This window comes from Lagopus leucura, unplaced genomic scaffold (genome assembly GCF_019238085.1).
Source record: "Lagopus leucura isolate 7727_CA_CO unplaced genomic scaffold, USGS_WTPT01 Super-Scaffold_806, whole genome shotgun sequence".
NCBI lineage: Eukaryota > Metazoa > Chordata > Aves > Galliformes > Phasianidae > Lagopus > Lagopus leucura.
The window spans coordinates 4,309,302-4,327,636 of NW_024962260.1; the positions used below are offsets into that span (position 1 = coordinate 4,309,302).

The 18,335-nt window shown below is 46.3% G+C and overlaps 1 protein-coding gene across 12 annotated transcripts in view; it reads left to right on the forward strand.

The window, feature by feature from the left end:
* KDM2B (lysine demethylase 2B) overlaps positions 1-18,335 on the forward strand; it is a 103,101-nt gene that overhangs the window by 67,067 nt on the left and 17,699 nt on the right. The window lies entirely within an intron of this gene.

Here is an 18,335-nt window from a genome sequence, read left to right on the forward strand (position 1 = left end):
CTTTTTGTGTAAGTTTAAATGCTGTGTAAATGCTACAGACTGGTCTCTTGCTAAACACTTGGGTCTGGATGAGAAGGTGTTTCTTTTCTTACACTGTGAGAACTCCTATATTTTCTGTACATCTTCCACTAACTTCAAAGGGTTGTTTTCTGTACCCATACCTTCATTTTTCCTCCTTTATATGGGAGTAATTTTCTTCACAAAACTGTGAGGCTTGCTTCGTTAATGCCTACAAAGAATTTGAAATAATTAAGAATAAAGTCAAAAGGGTGACTGTTATTTATAACAGTGGTATGTTTTCCACACTCCAACTATTCAGCATGCTGTAAAAGCAGCTTTGCTTATTTAGAAGATGTCTCATCGCTTCTATTTTTACTGTCATTTTTCACTGAATTAGTTTTATAATACGTAGTTTCCCTAGAAATGCTGAAAGGGTCAATCAACTTAAATCAGGCTTCTCTGTGAAAATCTGTTGTCACTATGATCGTATATAACTTTCAAGTCATTAGCTGAGCAAATTACTTTCCCCGTTCTCTCTTTGCTGGTGTACTTGCTGTGGCTTTACATTTAGTCACTTGTAGCTGAGAGTTTGCTGTTTTCAGATGGGAAGTGGGAAACCATAAACTTCAGCAGCTGCCAGGGAAGAGTGGAGCAGAGCGAGCAGGAGTTGTGCTTCTGGTTTATTTCTGTCTTTTAGCTGGGTGCATTTCAGATCAGTTATATCTTGCTAAATACATTTCTCCCTTCTGCATTATAACAGATCCATAGAAATACGCATTGTGTTTAAAACATTGATGTAACTGAAAATAACAACTTATTCAAACAACAATTTGTTTAAAAACTGAGAGGAGTAGGTGTCAGATTTGTCACTCTGCTGCTCTGATGGCTGCTGTTCGTTTACTGGTCAGGTATCTCCAGACATGGAATAAAGCAGAATCTCTGTGCTCCGAGCAGAACTGGTACATGAAACTTGCAAAGCAAATCTAAGAAACAATTGGCTCTTGTGCTGTGTTTTTGGAGTGCCTGGTAGAAGCAAGGATCTTAATGTTTGGAGGTTTTTAGAAGGTTTGGTGTTTGCTCGTGTTCTTGTTCATTTCGTTTTGGAATTGTCAGTAGATGGCTCATTTCTTATATTTGGCAACACAACTGTAACTGTAAAAGATTCTGGGTTTTTTGTGCAATTTTCATCTCATTTCTTTTTGCAAAACCCATCTTGCTGGCTACAGGATTTTGGCTTTTTAGCTTTCTGGTGCTTGTTTTCCAGTATCCTTTTTAAAAGCAGAATGTTTTAAAGGCATCCATGCTAAGCTACAATAACAATTATATGCATCACAGAAATAAGAGGAAGACTTTCACAGAGTCAGGCTTTATCTTGAAGCTGGCAAATGGAAACTTGTAACAGAAGTAGTTCTTTCACCACAGTCTTCATACTTAGTTTAATTAATCAGTGATTAATTGGAGATCAACTTGTGTTATGCTGAAGCTGAAAGGCGTGCAGCAGATAGGGCTGAATGTTTTGCAGAAGAAGCTTGTTATTTCCTGGACTCTTCTAATGCCAGATATCTGTATCACCTTCCATGTCCTCCTGGTGTGTTCCCGGAGGAGGGAGGCAGCTGGGACATGTCTCAGGGTTGTGACTTTGAGCCCCAAATTAAAATACGTTAGAAAGACAGTATAGGAGAAGTCTGTATAAAAGCAGTGATGTAAGTGGTTAAGCTTCATTAGCTTTCCTTTGTCCCCTGCGAGTCCTGATGATGAAACAGAAGATTTGATAGAGAAGAAAACCCTTAGGGAGGATGAACTCCCTTAAAATGGGGTTTCAGCTGGTGGAGCAGGGCTGGAAGGCGCCATGAGCATTGAGCGCAAGGCAGGGAAGTAACACCTGGTGGTAGTTTTGCTTGCTGCAGTATTACCCTTCTAACATACAGGAGAAATGCCAGATATTTCAGTGACTTTCTAGAGATGTTGGTGGGTAAAGGAAAGGCAGATAGGGTGCAACGTGGTACTGGCTTTGGTGGGGCTGGTGTGAAGACATTACAGTGGTACACCAGCTCCAGGGGGAGGGGGATTGTCTGATTTAGTCCTTTAAGCAAAAGAAGCAAAACTGAAATTCAGGAAGAGCAGGCAGTAAATGAAAAAACGTGGCTCTTCCTTTCTCCCAGGAGAAGCCTCCAGAAGAAATTTAGAAAGACAAGAGCAGCAGATGGAGAAGGAAGAATAAAGCCGGCACTAAATGCCAAAACATTTCAAAGAAAATGGAAATGACTGTAAAGAAAGGAGGGGAAGAGACTACAGACAGCAAGAGAGGAGGATGAGGAGAGGCCCAAGCACTGAAAAGAGATGGAATGAGGAAAACATAGGGCAGAGGTAGAGAACTCTTGGAAAAGTAAAAGGTCCTTGAATTCAGGTGAATGGCTGAAGCTTGTGAATAACACAAGACGTGAAAGGCCCTGCTTAGTTAGGCTGACTGTCTTTGGAAATAATATATCCTTAGTAATCAGTGATTATAGAAGCAGCAAATAATATTTCCCTTTAAAATTGAGTCACAGTTTCTTTTACGCACTGTTGGTGTGGTGTGCCAACAGCGTGCACAGCTCTGCACTGCAGAACAGCAGTTTGAAGACTGAAATCCCAGGGTTTAGAAAGGAAACGTGTTCTCTCCCCTTGAATCTCAGTTCACAGTGGATAAGGCAACGGGCGAGACACTGCATTAAGTATGTGAGTCCCATCCATATGCCGTGGCCCCATTTCACATTGCTTGTGTCTATCCTTTCTAAAGGCATTTGGGGCTGTCAGATTTACCGCAGCTCTCTCTAAAAAATTTATTCACTGAGAAAAGAAACAGAAGTAGCAATCAAAAATGTTTTTGCGAGGAGATAAAATAAATAGGCAGCATTTGATGATCTTATATTTGGTGTACAAAATGAGAGGCAAAGGCCTGTGTTCTGCTCCCAGCTCTGCTGCAGCCTGGTGTCATACAAGGCAAATGACACCTCTCCTCTCCCTGAGCCTTCCCAGATTAGAGGATCCTGCTTCTCTTCCCAGGAGTGAAATTAATCTTTATAAGGATCTGTGAAACCTTCAGCAGAAAGCCTTGTGGTAAAACATCGGGATCATTATTATTTTATGGTAATAGGGAAGCAGCGTGCAATTCATAGACACCTCTTCTGGATCAGACTTCTCATCTTTGTGACTTTCTTGCAAGAACCCTTTTGGTAGTGAGAATTGGCCCTGGAAGAGAACGTTGTCAGAAGTCCATTTTCAGAAGAGGCCTGTCTGCTAATGACTCATTTAACAGTGTGTTTGATTTGCCAGGGATCCTAGGATATGCACAATGATCCTAATTTAGTCCTCATCAGAGGATCAGGAATGTGAAATGTTACATGTCCGGACGTTGGGCTGACAGTGTGTGTACCTGCTGGCTAGACAGCACATTTCTGCTGGCAAGCGTGCAGCTGTTAATATGTTCCCATTGCTTTGCTGGTTTGTGCAGCAGTAGTTTGTCCTTGCTTGGTGCTGAGCCCTGTCTGTGTTTTATTGTAATGACAGTCTGCTGTGCAAAAAGAAGAGCTCTGTAGGATGTACTGCCTCAGGTTTTTGATTTCTTACCCTATGGGAGTGAGAACAAACTGTAAGAAATGAGCTCCTTCCCAGCCCTGGGATGCGGACTTTGGGGTGGCAGGGAAGGAGAGCAGAGCCTGGCTTACACTAAAGTCACAGCGGTGGCACATCTGTGATCAATGATGTAGAGAGCTGCTATCAAATGATGTGTTGAAGCCCCCTCTCAAGATTTTCAGCCCTGCAATACCGGATTTCCCATTTAATCTGTGCAAGGATTAGGGCTAATGTTTTATGAAAGGACCTCAGAGTATGGCTGAAGCAGAAAATACGTTTTTTTTCCAGCCATTTCCTAGTTCTGGAAGGCAATAGTCAGCTGTAGTAACACATAATTGCACTCTGTGGAAGTGCCTTCTGTTTTTATTGTGATAAAGATCTTTAGCTGTCTATGAAGAGCAGCTGTAAAAAAGTAAAATGTCTTTGGCCTGACTCCGTTGTTCTGTGAAGAGTGAGAAATGCAGACAGAGCTGGATTCTCATCCCTTTTACCTGCCACAAACCTGGAACTGCTGCATTTGTAGTGACAGCAAGCATCCAGGTACAGATGGGTTTAGCTGGGAGCAGGAGATGAAGCTGTAATTTTCAGTGGCTGGTTAACGATACTGGAAAACGTGGCTGGTTTTTTGACCCCTTGCTCATTCACTTCTTCCATGTAATTGTAACTTCTTGATTTTAAGAGAAGATACTTGAAAAGTATCAGAGGGCAATGGCAATATCCCTGTTTAAAATTAATGACTACATGTCGCAAATTGAAATGTTAATTTTTTTTTTTTAAACACCTTTTCCTGCGTTTGGTTGGTCTTTCTAGTAGCTGTGGCACCCTGCAGCAGCGACCCTGCAGTTTCCTTTTGTTGTTTCAGATCTGTTCCTTCATATCAGAAATACACTCCATGCCCCATTCATAATGGATTCTGAGGAACTGGAGCGAGGTGTCGCATTTGCCCTCTGTGTGCTGTCAGTGTTTCTGTTACATCCCTGTTACTGCTTCTCAGTCGGTTTCTTTATACTCTTAAGCTGGAAAGCAGTAGTAACTTTGGTCTTTTCCAGTACACAAGCCATACCATGTTTGATCATCTCTATTGCTCTATTCTAGTTCCACTAGAGGTGGTTTTGAGATGAGGGTGGGTTTGGAACTCCAGGACCACAAATGGTATTCAAGATGCACTGTTTAAGGCAGGAGGCAAGAAGAACATGCCTTGTTCAGCATGGCACAACAAAGTTGAAGGGAGAGGTGATTGCTTTGTGTGAGTACTTCAGGGAATATAAATATCAGGGGAGGAGAAAAATTATTTTATGTAGTGGGCAAAGTTGGCATGAGAACAAGTAAGTACAAACATACCATAAATAAATGTAGTCTGGAAGTAAAGTTTCTGATCATTGTTCATGATCTGAAATACACAGCACACACAAAAAGTAGACAACAGTGATGAGAAGGGTGTTAGATTCTTAGACATGACCTGTATTGTAAATAATGAAAGGCCATGCTATTAGTCAGTCTCTCAGTCTGTCCATATCTGGAGCCCACAAAGGTCCTTAGGCATGTTTCTAACAAGGAAACTTTCTTTCTTCTTTGTATTTTACATTAGTAATGCTTGGAAGGGAAGAAGATCTATCAGTTTCTAGTAAGAGCTTCTTTAAGTATGGCTCCGCTTTTATGAACATATACGTAACCTCGTGCATTGGATCAAACAGCAGAAGTACTTAGTAAATGGTTTAAGAATCAGTGGATGCAGCAAATTTGAATGCAAGTAGAAACTAGAAGAAGAAGCATCAGTTCAAGAGATTTGATAAATTGCAACTTGAAAAAGATCTTAGCTGTGGTTTTTCAGAAGTATTGAGCATTGTTTTACATCTCGTTTTCATTACATGCAGAGGAAGAGGTGCTAGGTGGACAAAGAACATTCTTGAGAACCTTTGAATAAATACTTCCAGTTTTTACTTGCTTACTTACTAAGAATTCCTACCATAGCTCCTGCTAGGCCAGCTCCACCCAGAGCAGTGAGAGCGCGGAGGTGCTACTTACAGCAATTAGTGCTTTAACCTGAGTGGTGTCTGAAGCAGATCTGAGCATGCAGAAATGGCACAACATCAAAACAGCATCGGTTCCAGCAGCCTGCCTGGGGGCTACCACCAGCAAGGCTACATTCCTAGTAGCAGTGGGAAACCTGTGCCAAATTCCCCAGGACGGGCCAGCCTTGGAGATCTGTTCAGGTACTTCCTGTGACAATAGGAACATCTTAAAAAGCAAACACTGACAATGGAAACAAGCATTTGAAAACTGAAGTGAAAATTCAGTCTTCTGTAGGAAAATAATAGGGAAAGGGAAGAAAAAAAGGCAGGACACCAGAAGAATTCTGTGTAGTTTGTTGGACTTTGTATTTTTTTCTGGTTGTGATTCACATAGAGTTTTACTTCAGTTGTTCAAATGCCACGAGAACAAGAAGAGGATTGAGGCTGTCGCGTTTTGTCCTTGCTGGGCACCAGTGTAAAGGTGTTTGAAGTGATCTCACACAGCACTGCCAGACCTCTGCTTGGCATCAACAACAGTTACAAATGTCCAGTGTGCAAGATTTGTCTATACAAACATGTGTTAGGAATCTCTTTTGTTGATAAAAAGCCCTGATTATTAAGTTCTTCTGTTGCAAATCAGACAACTCTTAATAGTTATCACATGCTAATAATTCTTCTACCAGAAGGTAGCTTAAATACAAAAGAAAATCAAGATCAATTAAAATTTGTTTTTCTCTTTACATTTCAATTTTGATCAGAATAAGCTATGTAAGTAATTGTGAAGAGTTTTTGTTCTTTTACACCGAAGGGACAATAGTTGCCACTGAGAGGAGTCCCACATTTATTCAGACAGGTGCCCCAGTTCTGGCTCCTGACAGATCCATTAAGAAGTGAAACCACATAGCTGGGGTTGGGGGGATTTTTTTTCTTTATTTAAGGGGACTTCCCAGTGTAGCTGCACGCATGCAGAACTAAGCCTTTTCCCTGCTAACTCTTTGGGAGCAGGAAGAAACCTGATGCACCAGAAGTGAGGACTCCTTCAGGTACTTTGCAAAGGAGTGCAGAGTTGCTGATGCTGCGAAGAGCTTGTGTGAAATGCCTGCTTTCCTGGGGGCAGTTCCTTGTCTGGCTTGTTTATTTTTCTGAGCACTTCGATCTCTTACAATCGTGAGTTCTTGAGACAAATTTGTTTCTGCAGTAACTCCACACAGGCCGCAGGAGTCTCAGGGTTTGGTGCTTGTGTATCATACATAACGTGCCCAAAGAGCTTCGCTGCATGTTGCCTCACAGTCAGTCTAAAAGCTTTGCCTGGTGACTTGACAGATTATTTCTCACCTCAAGAGGCTGTACTTGAAATATTGTGTCCCTTCAGGGAGTAATTATAAATAGCAAGGACTTGAATGAGCACCTTCTTAATCTTCCATCTTTGACTTAATATTTTCCCTTCTTATCAACTCCCAGCCATTTGCTTTGAAATTTGACCGATACCTTTATGTGATTAATACATCAAACAGGTAAATTAGAGCCTTTTTGGCTCGGAGTAGAAATTTGAACAGATTGAAAAAAATGAATAGACATCTCTTTTTTCAAACTGTTGATTTAAAAGTATCGTACTGGATACACTGTATGTGTTCTTCCCCATTGTCATTCTTCCAACATATGCGAGAATATTCAGTAACGTGAGTTTTTCTAACTAAGGTCTCAATTGCCATTTTTCAAGGTAGCTGCTTTCTCTTTATTCCACGATAGTAGAAGTGCTGATGAAAACTACTTCAGTCATAAGAGCTTTTTTGAATGAGGTGGATGTGAACTGACTTGATGGGTCTAAGGTTGTGTCGCTAGGAGCCCAACTACCTTCATTGCTGAATTGGCCAGCAAAACAAAAAAAATCTGAGACTGGGATCTGATTAAGTGTTCAAGCATCCTTGTGTTCTCCCCCGCCCCAAGATGAAAACCATTCGAGCTTTAAGTTACAAATCTGAGATTGAATAGTTTTGTTTCTGGATCGAAGCACATTGGCAGAGCAGTGTGGAAGGCGTTTGTCATTCCACAGTTATGTGCTGTGCAATTACGGACATTAATCCTGCATGCACTTTTCAGAACAAAATTGAATTGTATGTTCTGTCCCTGAGAAGATGGCTTCCTTTTAGATTCCATAGCACAGTGAAATTAAAGTCTGCTGAGAATATAAATGAGGTCTTGTTTCAACTTCATGACTTTCCTGCAGGCACTAGTAGACCAATACAAGGCACAGAAGTGCTCTTCTTTTTGACAATCAGCAAATCTAACAAAAGAAGTGGAGAAAGTCTGATGAAAGCTAAGCAGCTTTGTGAGTCTAGAGTGTTTTGCTTGTTTTTGTCCTGGATGTTTTCCTACAAACCCAATTCAGGTCTGTAGGTGACAGCTGAGCACCTGTGCTCTCGCGGGGAAAACTGTCCTTCAGCTCTTTGTTTGCTTACATTTCAGCGCGCTGTTTGCCTCTCGTTGTTTGGGTTTGGTCTCTAGATTTGAAAGCTGCTGCCAGATATTGGGCACAACTGTCCCAGCGAGAGCATTTTGTGCTGTGTGGCAAAGCACACCGAGCCACTTCAAGGAAAACAGGTTGCATATTCTGGTTAATCCACTATTTTAGCTAGCAGCCACATCCATTTGCATGTTCCTCCACAGCGTGGCAGTCATTTCTTATCTTCTTAGGAGCCTACTTCAGTATTTTGCATTTACTGGCAGAACATGGCTCTTGGAGATGAACTGTGCTGTGGGAATGTTCCCTGATAGAAGCATTTGTGGAAGAAGGAAGCGTGGCAGGATTTCCCTCATTTCCCAGCAGGTAATTCCATTGTGCCATGGCTTTTCCTGTACAGAGTGCAATCACACCTCCAGATCTCAGGTGCTGCTGGGTTTGTTGGTGCCTGCCTGTTCCCACAAATCTGATGCTGTGAGGGTAGAAGACCTCAGTGTTGTATCGGTACATTCTCAAGATTTGGTGGTTTTGCCTTATATGGCAGATATATGTGATGTTTCAGTATGCTTAGAAAGCAGTCTTATTTTATTTGTATGACCACCTGATGGCTTTTTGGCTTTTTGTTTTTGTAGATTTTTGTTTCGTTTGTTTTTTAAATCTCTGAGAAAGATTAAGTGACTTACAAGCATCACATTCGGCCTGGGCTCTTCGTGTTTTGTGTGCTCCTCCTCTGCTGTGCTGTAATAGCCCAGGGCTGTGCCATCTAGAGTGGTGCAGTCCTCTTCTTTGCTTCCCATGTGTTGGATACTGGTTAGAAGGTATGGGCATTATGTGGGAGGAGCATTAATCAGTATGGTATTCTTAATTGAGTTACCTTATCCAAGGTTGATGAATCAGACAGTTTATTAAAGAGATTGTGGTGATGCATCTGGTGACTGCTCTTACGTCATTGTGCAGGTAAAAGAAATAATAGGAAGTGCTAGGATGGTGACATTGGGTGGATATTTGAAGATGAAAAGGAAGCTGTCAGAGCATCTCTGACAACGTGGAGAGTGACTGAGATATTGGCTAGAAGTCTGGCGAAAAGCATTCTGAAATTTGCCCAGATCCAACGTCTAGAATTATATTTCTTGTGAGCAGACACTTGGGCCAAAACAGCAATTCTTAGAAAGTGACAGGGTAATTCCTTTACCCTGCTGCAGGACAAGATGTGGTTCATAAACATTTCTATGGGGTTTGCCTTTAAAAAAATGTTTCACCTCAAATTGAGAATCACAGAATCACAAATGGTGGAAGGGACCCACAAGGATCACCCAACTCAGGATGTTCTGTGATGAACTCCAGTGTGCGGCTGACACCACAGGTCCTGTTTGGCTCTGAGCACTGATAGCTGCAGCTGAGATCTGTTGGTCCTGGAGCAGCTCAAGAGCAAGTATACAGAGTGCAGGGGTGGTAGTCTCACTCCCCTCACATTGGTTTTACTACTTAAGGATATTTGCATGAGAATAAAATCCAGTTCTTTGGCACTCATCTGCTCCTGCTGTTTATTCTTCGCTTGAGGTTATTGTCTCAGTTTGTGACAACGTAATTGGTTTCTGTGGAGAAGATTATGATATTGACTTATATATGAGTTCAGGTGAGGAGCAATCAGCACCAACAGTTCGGAATAGAAAGTACTCTGTTTGCATGCAGCTCTCAGTAAGGCTAGTTCAGCAGTTCAATTAAGGATGTAATTTATTACTTATATCACACACATTACATCACGCAAGGCTGCGGTGTGGACACAGTTACAGCAGTACAGGCATGGCTTGGGTCGGTGCTCATTCTGTTTTCTAAACTGCTGTAAACTGTGCCAGGACTGTCAGATGTGCACTGCTAGAACTGCTTGCACAAGGGTTGCTCGCTGTTTGCTGTAATTTAGTGTTCTCTGGTGTAGACAGGCTGAAAGGATCATGCTGGAAAATGCTTTCTTAATAGTTCTTTTGGTGTATTAAATGTATCTGTGAATGGCTAGCTGCTCTTGTACAAGATGAGATTTTCAGAGAGCAATTGCAATCAGAAAAGTTCATTTTATTATGTTGTTCTCCCTCTTTTCCTGACTCTCAATTTGCTAATTTATATCCTATGTGATTTTTTTTTTTTTCTTTCAAATGTCAGCTCTACGAAGTTTACCCAGCATCTGAAAATCACTCTGTAATCTTGGTGTGTGCATCCTCCTGCTCATAGAACATAGAATCACAGCGTGGTTGGCTTGGAAGGGACCTCAAATGCCCCGGCCCCAACCCATGGGCTGTCTGCCCCTCAGCTCAGGCTGCTCAGGGCCCATCCATGGCCTCGGGCACCTGCAGGGTTGGGGCAACACTGCCAGGGCCTTGCAGCTCATTTGTCACTTGTGTTGCTGGAAGGGGCAGAATGGAGCAGTCTCCCAGTGTGGCTGAGGAGAGCAGCTTAGCACTTTATGCTGATGGGCCAGGCGGGTATTGTGAGTGGTAAGATGTGTTGTGAGAGAAGGGTGTATGTTGGGATGTTGGGATCTAATTTGCTGTGAATCATATTTCATAGTAGTGGAGTGGCCTTGGTGGGGGCAGGGGGTGTTCCAGGTTGTTTTTTTTCCCCCATGTGGAGGTCAGCCCGTGGGCAGGTGTGGGACTGGGCATCCTCATGTTAGCTGTTCCAGAGCACCAATGCTGCTGCGAGCAGGTCGCTTACTCTAGCTTCCTATCTTCAAGCTCTCCTTTGTAGGCCTCTAGCAAGACGTACATCCCCCTTTCCTCTCCTCCGGAAAACATTGGATTCTGCTCTAACCTTGTGATTCAGAAAGCCAAGGCCTTAGGCACATGCCTTTCGTGCCCGGGCTTTCATCTGCTCCAGCTCTGCCTTGTGTGCAAACACAATGGAGGGAGAGAAACCCGAGGAGACGCTGAGCTCACCGAGGGCTGGCTGGGAGCGAATGCCTGGCTGCTGGCATCGTGGGACAGCACCATCGCTTCCCATAATGTGTTGGCTGGCAAGAGGACAGCAGTGCAAACAAGAAATGGAGATATAACGCATTCACAATGAGGAAGGGCCATCGTTACGCGATGCACTTGGCTTTGTCAGCAGCCGCCTGCCCGCTGTGTTAAAGTTTGGCTGAACTTTGTTAGGTGGAGCAGGGCCACGAGGCGGTGTGAAGGTGCAGGGCAGCGCGGTGCTCTGCAGAGCCACGGGTGTTTGTTTGTGGGGCCACGTGGTGATTGGGGCTGGGGAATGGAGTTGGAACTCATTTGGCAGAAATCCTGATGCAGAGACCATTAGGTCTGCTGCTTTATGGCTTCTCGGTTGCTCAGCACATGCAAATATTTAATCTCATGTTTAATTCGACGGTGTGGGTGTAGGAGCCAGAGGCAAAACCCTCACAACTGGAATGGAAGCGGGACTTCCCCTGAAAGCAAGGCCCAGAAATCCAATGGGAAACGTAATTCGCAGCTCTGCGATTCGGGCCTGGCCGCCTCGACCCTCCGCGCCCAGCCGCCCGGGCTCGGAGCTCCGGCGGCGAGGCGGCCATCTCGGCGCACGCAGCGGGGCCAGGCCGGGCCGAGCGGCTCCCACGGAGCGCGGCTCCCAGGCCGCTCGCAGCCCGGCTCCTTTGTCTCCGCGCTCCGGCCCGGCCCACCCGCAGGCCCCGCCGCCCGCTCCGCGCGCATCCCCGCCCGCAGGCGCCCGGGCCCAGCCGGGTTCGGGGTTCGGGGCCCCGGGCCGCCGCCCGGCGCTGCCCCACCGAGCAGCCGCGCCGTCCCCGCCGTCCTCGCGGAACGGCTTTGTGCGAGCGGGCCGCGATTGGCCGCGGCGCCGGGGCCGGCCCCTTCCTGGCTGCCTGGCATGAATATGCACGGCCCCCTTCCTCCTCCTCCTCCTCCTCCTCCTGCATGTGTGTGTGTGCGGGGAGCGGGGCTCCGCCAGCAGCGCCGCTCCAGCCATGTCAGCTCGGCTCCGCCTGGGCCCACCATGAGCCATGGCCATGTCTGCGAGCGCCGACGAGGAGGACTACGAGTCGGAACCGGAGCCCGAGCCGGGACCGGGGCCCGAGCCAGGGCCGGAGCAGGTCCGGGGCGGGCGGCGAAGTTTGCAGCGGGAAGGGAGGGGAGGAGGCCGGGCCGGGCCGGCAGCGGGGCCGGGAACAATGTGGGGCCGGCAGCGGGCCCAGCTCGGCCCGGCCCGGCGAGAGCGGAGGCGCCACCGCGGCCCCGGGCGTGTCCGCGGGCCCCGGGTGGGAGCGGGGCCGGCCGGGCAGGGCAGGGCAGCCCCCGGGGCAGGAGGGGCGGGGGGGCCCCGCGGCCGTCGTGGGGTGTGGGTCGGGTTTTGTAGCCGGCTTCCTCGGAGGAGTGCGGGACTTCGGGCTCCGGTGCCGGGACCCGGCGCCTCGTTCCGGGCCGGGTCCGTGGCAGGGTCGTGGCCGGGGATGGGAGGTGTGGAGCGGAGGGTGCGTGCTAAAATGGAAAGAGAACTTTTATTGCTGCTTGTGAGGTTTGTTTTTCGAAGGTTCTTCTTTCCCTTTGAGGGAAGAAGAAGAAACTTTCTGGATTTATGGAGTAATCTGTGAAAAATAATCCAGAACATATGTTCTAGATCGAGTAGTTTACTCTCTAAGAACTACCTGAGCAATTGAAAACGCAGAGCAATTGAAAATGTACGGGGAATAGGGTTAAACATGTGCATGCAATTTGAGTGTGAACTCGGTTTTTTTGTTCATAATTCAAGGTGTTTTGCTCCTTCAGATAGTCTCATCATTTGCTTCTAGAGACAAGTTAGCTCATGGGCCGAGTGCTCAGTCTGTCCTCCAGACCCCTCCTCGCTCCTTGCGCTTCACTTTGCATTGCCCTGAGAGATCAGAGCTGGAAAGTTTGACTGTGGTGTGCTCAGGGCATGGATCCGGTGCGGACACGGAGAGTTGGAGCTGTGCTGCGATATCAGCTCAGACCAGGCCAGGTCTTGGGGGAGTCACTTCACTGAGGCTCTGCTGCATTCCGTGGGTGGTGTGAGCACATGGGCTCCTTCACTGCTCAGCTCTCAGCCCCTGCCTGTCCTCAAACTTTGTCCCTCGCTAGGCCTCTTCAATCTGCTTCCCAATTCTGATGCGATTATAGTTTTTATTATTTTTATTATAGTTCTTTTAAAGAGCTCACAGGTTGGGGAGCAGTTTAGCCTCAGCTGCGTTGCACCAGCTGTGAATTCACTGTGAAAGGTGCAAGTTCTGGCTGGAGGAATTTGGGAGGTTGCTTGTGTCACGGGATTCTTTGTTTTGGTAGAATTTTGTATCTAACAGCATAACAAAAAATAACGTGAGAAAGTGGAGAGCCTTTCTGTGGAATTCTTGAACTTAAATTACAGCTCTGTGACCTGTGCAAAGCCTTGTGCTGTGCTTTTCTTTCTCTTTGTTTAAAACAGCCTCAGCAGTGCAGACCCAAGCATGGTTCCAGCTGAATTTTCATATGAGCCTGCTTTAACACGTGCAGTTACCCTGCCTTCTGCCCAGGATGGTGGCTGTTACTCTGTGGTGATGTGCCAGGTGTGCAGCAGGTGGAACGCTCCAGCTCCACAGGTGTAGCTCTGCAGCACAATTTTGGTGTGTGGGTAGGAGCCGTGGTGTTGTCGCTCCTGGTTTCTTCCAGCTTCTGCCTTCAACCTCTCATTTACCCTTAGTCCATGGCTAGGCTAAGAAGGTCAGGACTCATGTTTCGCAGCACAGGTGTGGATAGGATTTACTGCGCTGTAGTCAGCACCATTGGTGAGTTGGGAGCACGAGGGCCTGGGCACATGCCCTGATCTGCTGGGCTGCTCGGGGTACAACGTGGTTTGTGACAGTGACAGTTCCTCCAGCGGAGCTGTGTGTAAACACAGTGAGAAGAGTGTTCCTAGGCAGCAGTGGTGGAGTTTCTCCCAAGCAGCAGTAAGAAGAGAAGCTGTGTTTGTGGAAGGTGCCCCAAGTCTGTACAGTTTGCTGGTGTCATTCTTTATAACAGCTTCTACTTTGGATGCAGCTTATCTACAAAAGCATATTTTTGCTGATAAATCTTATTCCATCCTCCAGGCCTAACTTCTACCTCCTCACCAGTGGAGGAAAATAAATGGGGGGCACTTGCATCAGTGCTGATGTGCAGCTTTGTCACACCTGCATCACAACGTAGCTCTGTTGGCAGAAAAGCTGCTGAGTGTCACTAATGTGCAGACAGACCTGCAAGGTACAAACTCTTCCACTGACTTACGGGAAATGGCTCTGTTTCTTCAGCAGAGGAGCTCCATGTGGTGACCTAGTGGTGGTCCCTGGGAGCTGCAGGAGAGGACAAGAAGGGTTGTGGGTAGGAATCAGAGGAGATGGGAACATCTGGAGGAGCTTGGTCCTGTCTGCAGGTGGCTGGGAAGAGAGAAGTTGTGCTGCCTTCCCCTGCCCTGATGCTTATTGCTTACTGGTGGTCTGGGACATCTCCAGTGTGGCAGAAACATGTGGGTGACGTGGCTGTTACCACTAGGGGAAACTGGAGATCTCTTTTGGGCAGATAGCTGTAGTCAGACACGTGAAATCCATGGTGTTGGCTTTCACTTTTCAGTTGTACAGCTTTTAAGGGTGTTATTGACATCCACATGATTTTTGCTGCCTTAAACTAGCTGCCTTCTCATCGCCACTGAATTCCTGCAGTTGTATCATCCTTTTCTTTCTTCCATCTCTTACTAGGGTTTCTGTAAATCATTGAAGGGATTGAAGGGCTTCATGCTGAAGAACTGTTGGCTGGTCTGAGCTTGTCTAGTGAGCAGGGAGCCTCGTCCTCCAGTGTTTCCCCCTCATTTGAGTCGAAAAAGGTTCTGCCCACCTCTGATGTGGTGTGGAGAGGCGAAGAAATAATCAACTGGATTCCTGGATTCTCCCTGGCACTTGGGGGATTTCTCCAGTGCCCAGTAGCGGTCCAATTCCAGCCCATCGAGGTGGTGTTCTAGCAGACAACAGTTAGGAATTGTGGGTTAACATCACTTTTTTTTCTGGCATTTGTTTATCAGTTGTCAGAAAATAAATTGCCAGTAATTAAATATATGTATTCTAATGCCATTAATACAGTTGCGTTGGTATGCAGGGCCATAAAAGGTCTAAGCACAGGACCGGTACTGCTGAAGTTCCAGTCCTCTTCCCTCTTTCAGTGCTGGTATTGCTGCATGGACTTGGTCAAACTGCACCAAATCAGCATAATGAGAATCTGTCCATGTGTTTCAACAGGAAATCATTCCCATCCTGCAGGTGGAAAGGATGTACTAATGTGGCACAGCACCTTGAAGCAAGGAAAACTGCAGCTGTAAGGTGTCTTTTCTTGGAGAGAATTACACAACAGATACATAAGCTGTTGGGATCATTCTTGGTTAAGGAAGTGAAGTGCTTTGGGGTCTTGCAGCACTGGCTGTTGCTGAGCCCTTCAGATGGACTCTGCATGCCCCTGGATTTCTCCAGGAGCTGTGATACGGTGCTGCTGGCAGCAATTGGGTTGCTGGAGTGAGATGTGCCCAGACCAAGGCCACTTGCAGAAGAGCTGATTTCGGGGCTGTAGCGTTTGTCAGCCGTGTTCTTGGAGCATCCTGGACTGCCTTCTGATATCAGCAGACCTTCATCTATGTGAAGTTCCAGCAAGGACGTGTGGTGCTGGGATTGTAGTTGGAGAACATCAGCACCTACTTAGTGATGCTTTTAACAGCCGATAGCTCTTCTAGTGTTGTCTCCAAAGATTCTTTTGCTACTTTTTTTTTTTCGCTAGTCTGGGATCTTTCAAGTTATTCTTTGCAGCTGTGAAGGTCAGAAATATGTTGCTATAAACATCTAAGCTGTGATTCTCTTGCAGCAAGCGCTGCGCTTCCCTTAGTGCCTCTGCTGCCTCTGACCCTGGTCTTGGTCCTGAGCAGATGCTCACAACTGCTGTGAGGGTGCTAAAGTACCTGTAAGCAAGCAGCGAGAACTGGCAGCATTTCCTTTTTGTTCAGAATAAGTTGAAACTGTGATACCTGGTCTTACTCCCACATCTACACAGCCTTGTTCGAAGGTTCAACTCACTGATGTCTGCTTCCCCCAGCAGTAGTCCATCTGGAGCACAATTCACACTGAGTTTGGAGCTCAGCACTTCTGAAAGATCAGTTTGCAAATCTATCCCCCTCTCTATCTGAGGAGTGAGAGGATAATCCCAAATTCATTGCTGTTAGGCAGCTTTGCAGTCCAGAGTGTGTTACGTGTGGTGGCTGGGCAGCTGCTGCTCTCTGGCTGCCGTGGTAAACCAGTCTGGGGAATTTTTACCATTGCCCTCTACTCATGGGGCAGTTCTGTGGCATTGTCCTGGGAGGGCCCTGAATTGCTGTGTAGAAATGGAAACAGCCACCAGGGATCTCTTCACCAGGTTACCTGCCAGGGCAGCTGGATTGTAAACCCACAGTCTGAGCTGGAAATCCCACAGCTTCTCTTCCCTAGCATTGACCTGGAATTCATCTGGCTGTCTGCCACGTGCTAAATAAACCCCAAGTCGTGTTGGAGGCTCCTTCTTCCCCTTGAATCCCAGCCCCTTTCTGGGATAGCAACCCAAAGGCCAGATTTCTGCTGGTGAGATTTGTAAGCAGCCAAGTTAGAGCCCCTTGAAACTGGATACGAGTGGGAATTCCTACAAGGCCCCTCCAGCCTTGCTGGCTGGGACATCCTGGGCTGAGGGCGGCTTGGCTGGGAGCTGGCTGCTGCTCAGCGCGCTCAGACCCAGCTGCAACAGTTGTTGGTGTTTCCTGATGAGCGATGAAAAGGGCTGGATAGGTGTGTTCCATGGAGTGAGGCAGAGATCTGCCTGCCTGCTTTCTGCTGTGTGGTGGTTTATGAGGAAATCTGAGTTGTGCTTTGGCTTCAGGCTTGTTCTTATATCTTTGCCTTCCTGCTTTTTTATTTTGTTTTTATGTTTTAATCGGGAATCTCAAATTCCACCTTCAAGCAATGCCGTTTTACCACTTGTGTCTTCCTTCTGACTTGGTGCTTAAGATGCAGTCCTCGCAATTAGGTCTGGGCTCTTGGTGCTGTGGTGCAGTGCTTGTGCCAGGCATTGCCTTTCTCATGGGGAGGGCACTGAGTCTGAATTTTCCTCGAGAGAGACTGCATTTGAAAAAGCCCATTCTGATGGCTTTGTAAGTGCTATTTGTTGCTTTAAAAAAAATTGTGTTTAGACCTAGTGGGAAGGAGTCAAGGACTCACAGAGTCATCTGCATGCGGTTGATGAAGAGGAGCTGCCTGGGTTGTTGTGTGTATTTCAGTTTAACTTACTCCCTTTGGTTCGTTTTTCTCATTTCCTTTGCCAGTGGAGGCTCTAATAGAGACAGCGGAGGGGTGATTCATGCTGAGGAAGGAAATTATCTCTTATCTAGGTGCTAAGCCAGTCCTGCCAGCACTGACTTTATCCTTGAGAGGCAGCGATGTTGGTCTAAAAGGCAAATATTTATTCTTTAGAGTGTCTGAAATTGATCTGAAATCTGTGTGTCTGTTGCAGTTTCCTATGGGAAGCTACACCTCTGTGTGTTCACACAGCACAGCGGGATCCAGCTTGTTCTGGAGGAGTGCAATTAAAACTTGTAGAAATCTGTGTAACGTTAGCAGCAGCTGAGCAGTTTTTTCTCCCACCTCAGTTACAGTGGGCAGGGTTAGTGTATAGTAGGACACTTCGGGAAGCTTTCACAGCAGCAGGTAGAATGTTTTCCTGGCTCTTTTAAAAGCTGCAGTGGAAATTCTGCCTGGCTTCCTACGGTCCACCTCCTTCCACCTCGTCCCACCTCAGTGATCGCCCAGAATGCAGCACAAACAGAAAGTGAAACTGCTTAGATTGTGCTGTGTGTGCTGAGATGTGCAGAAAGTGAGAAAGGTACAGCAGGACAGCACAGATGAGCTTTGTGGTCCTGTTTTTGTCATCTTTATAGCAAAAGCTGTCAGTGCTAAGGATGAGCCAAGCCAGTCTGTGTGTAAGACAGACAGTGACTTTGTTAGGGATATTTGACTTGGGATGTATGTTCTTATGCTTAACAGGGAATTTCTTATTAGAACGTGAAAATTAGATAAGTAGAGTGAATCTGTTGCAGTTAAGCTAATCATTTAAAATCTTGTTGGGTTCCTTTAATTTCTACCGTAAAAGTCATTGAATTCCAGACCTGGGATGCCCTTTTTGCACAGCATCAGTTAGTATTCTGGCTTGGAGCACTTGCTGGTATTGGATACGAGG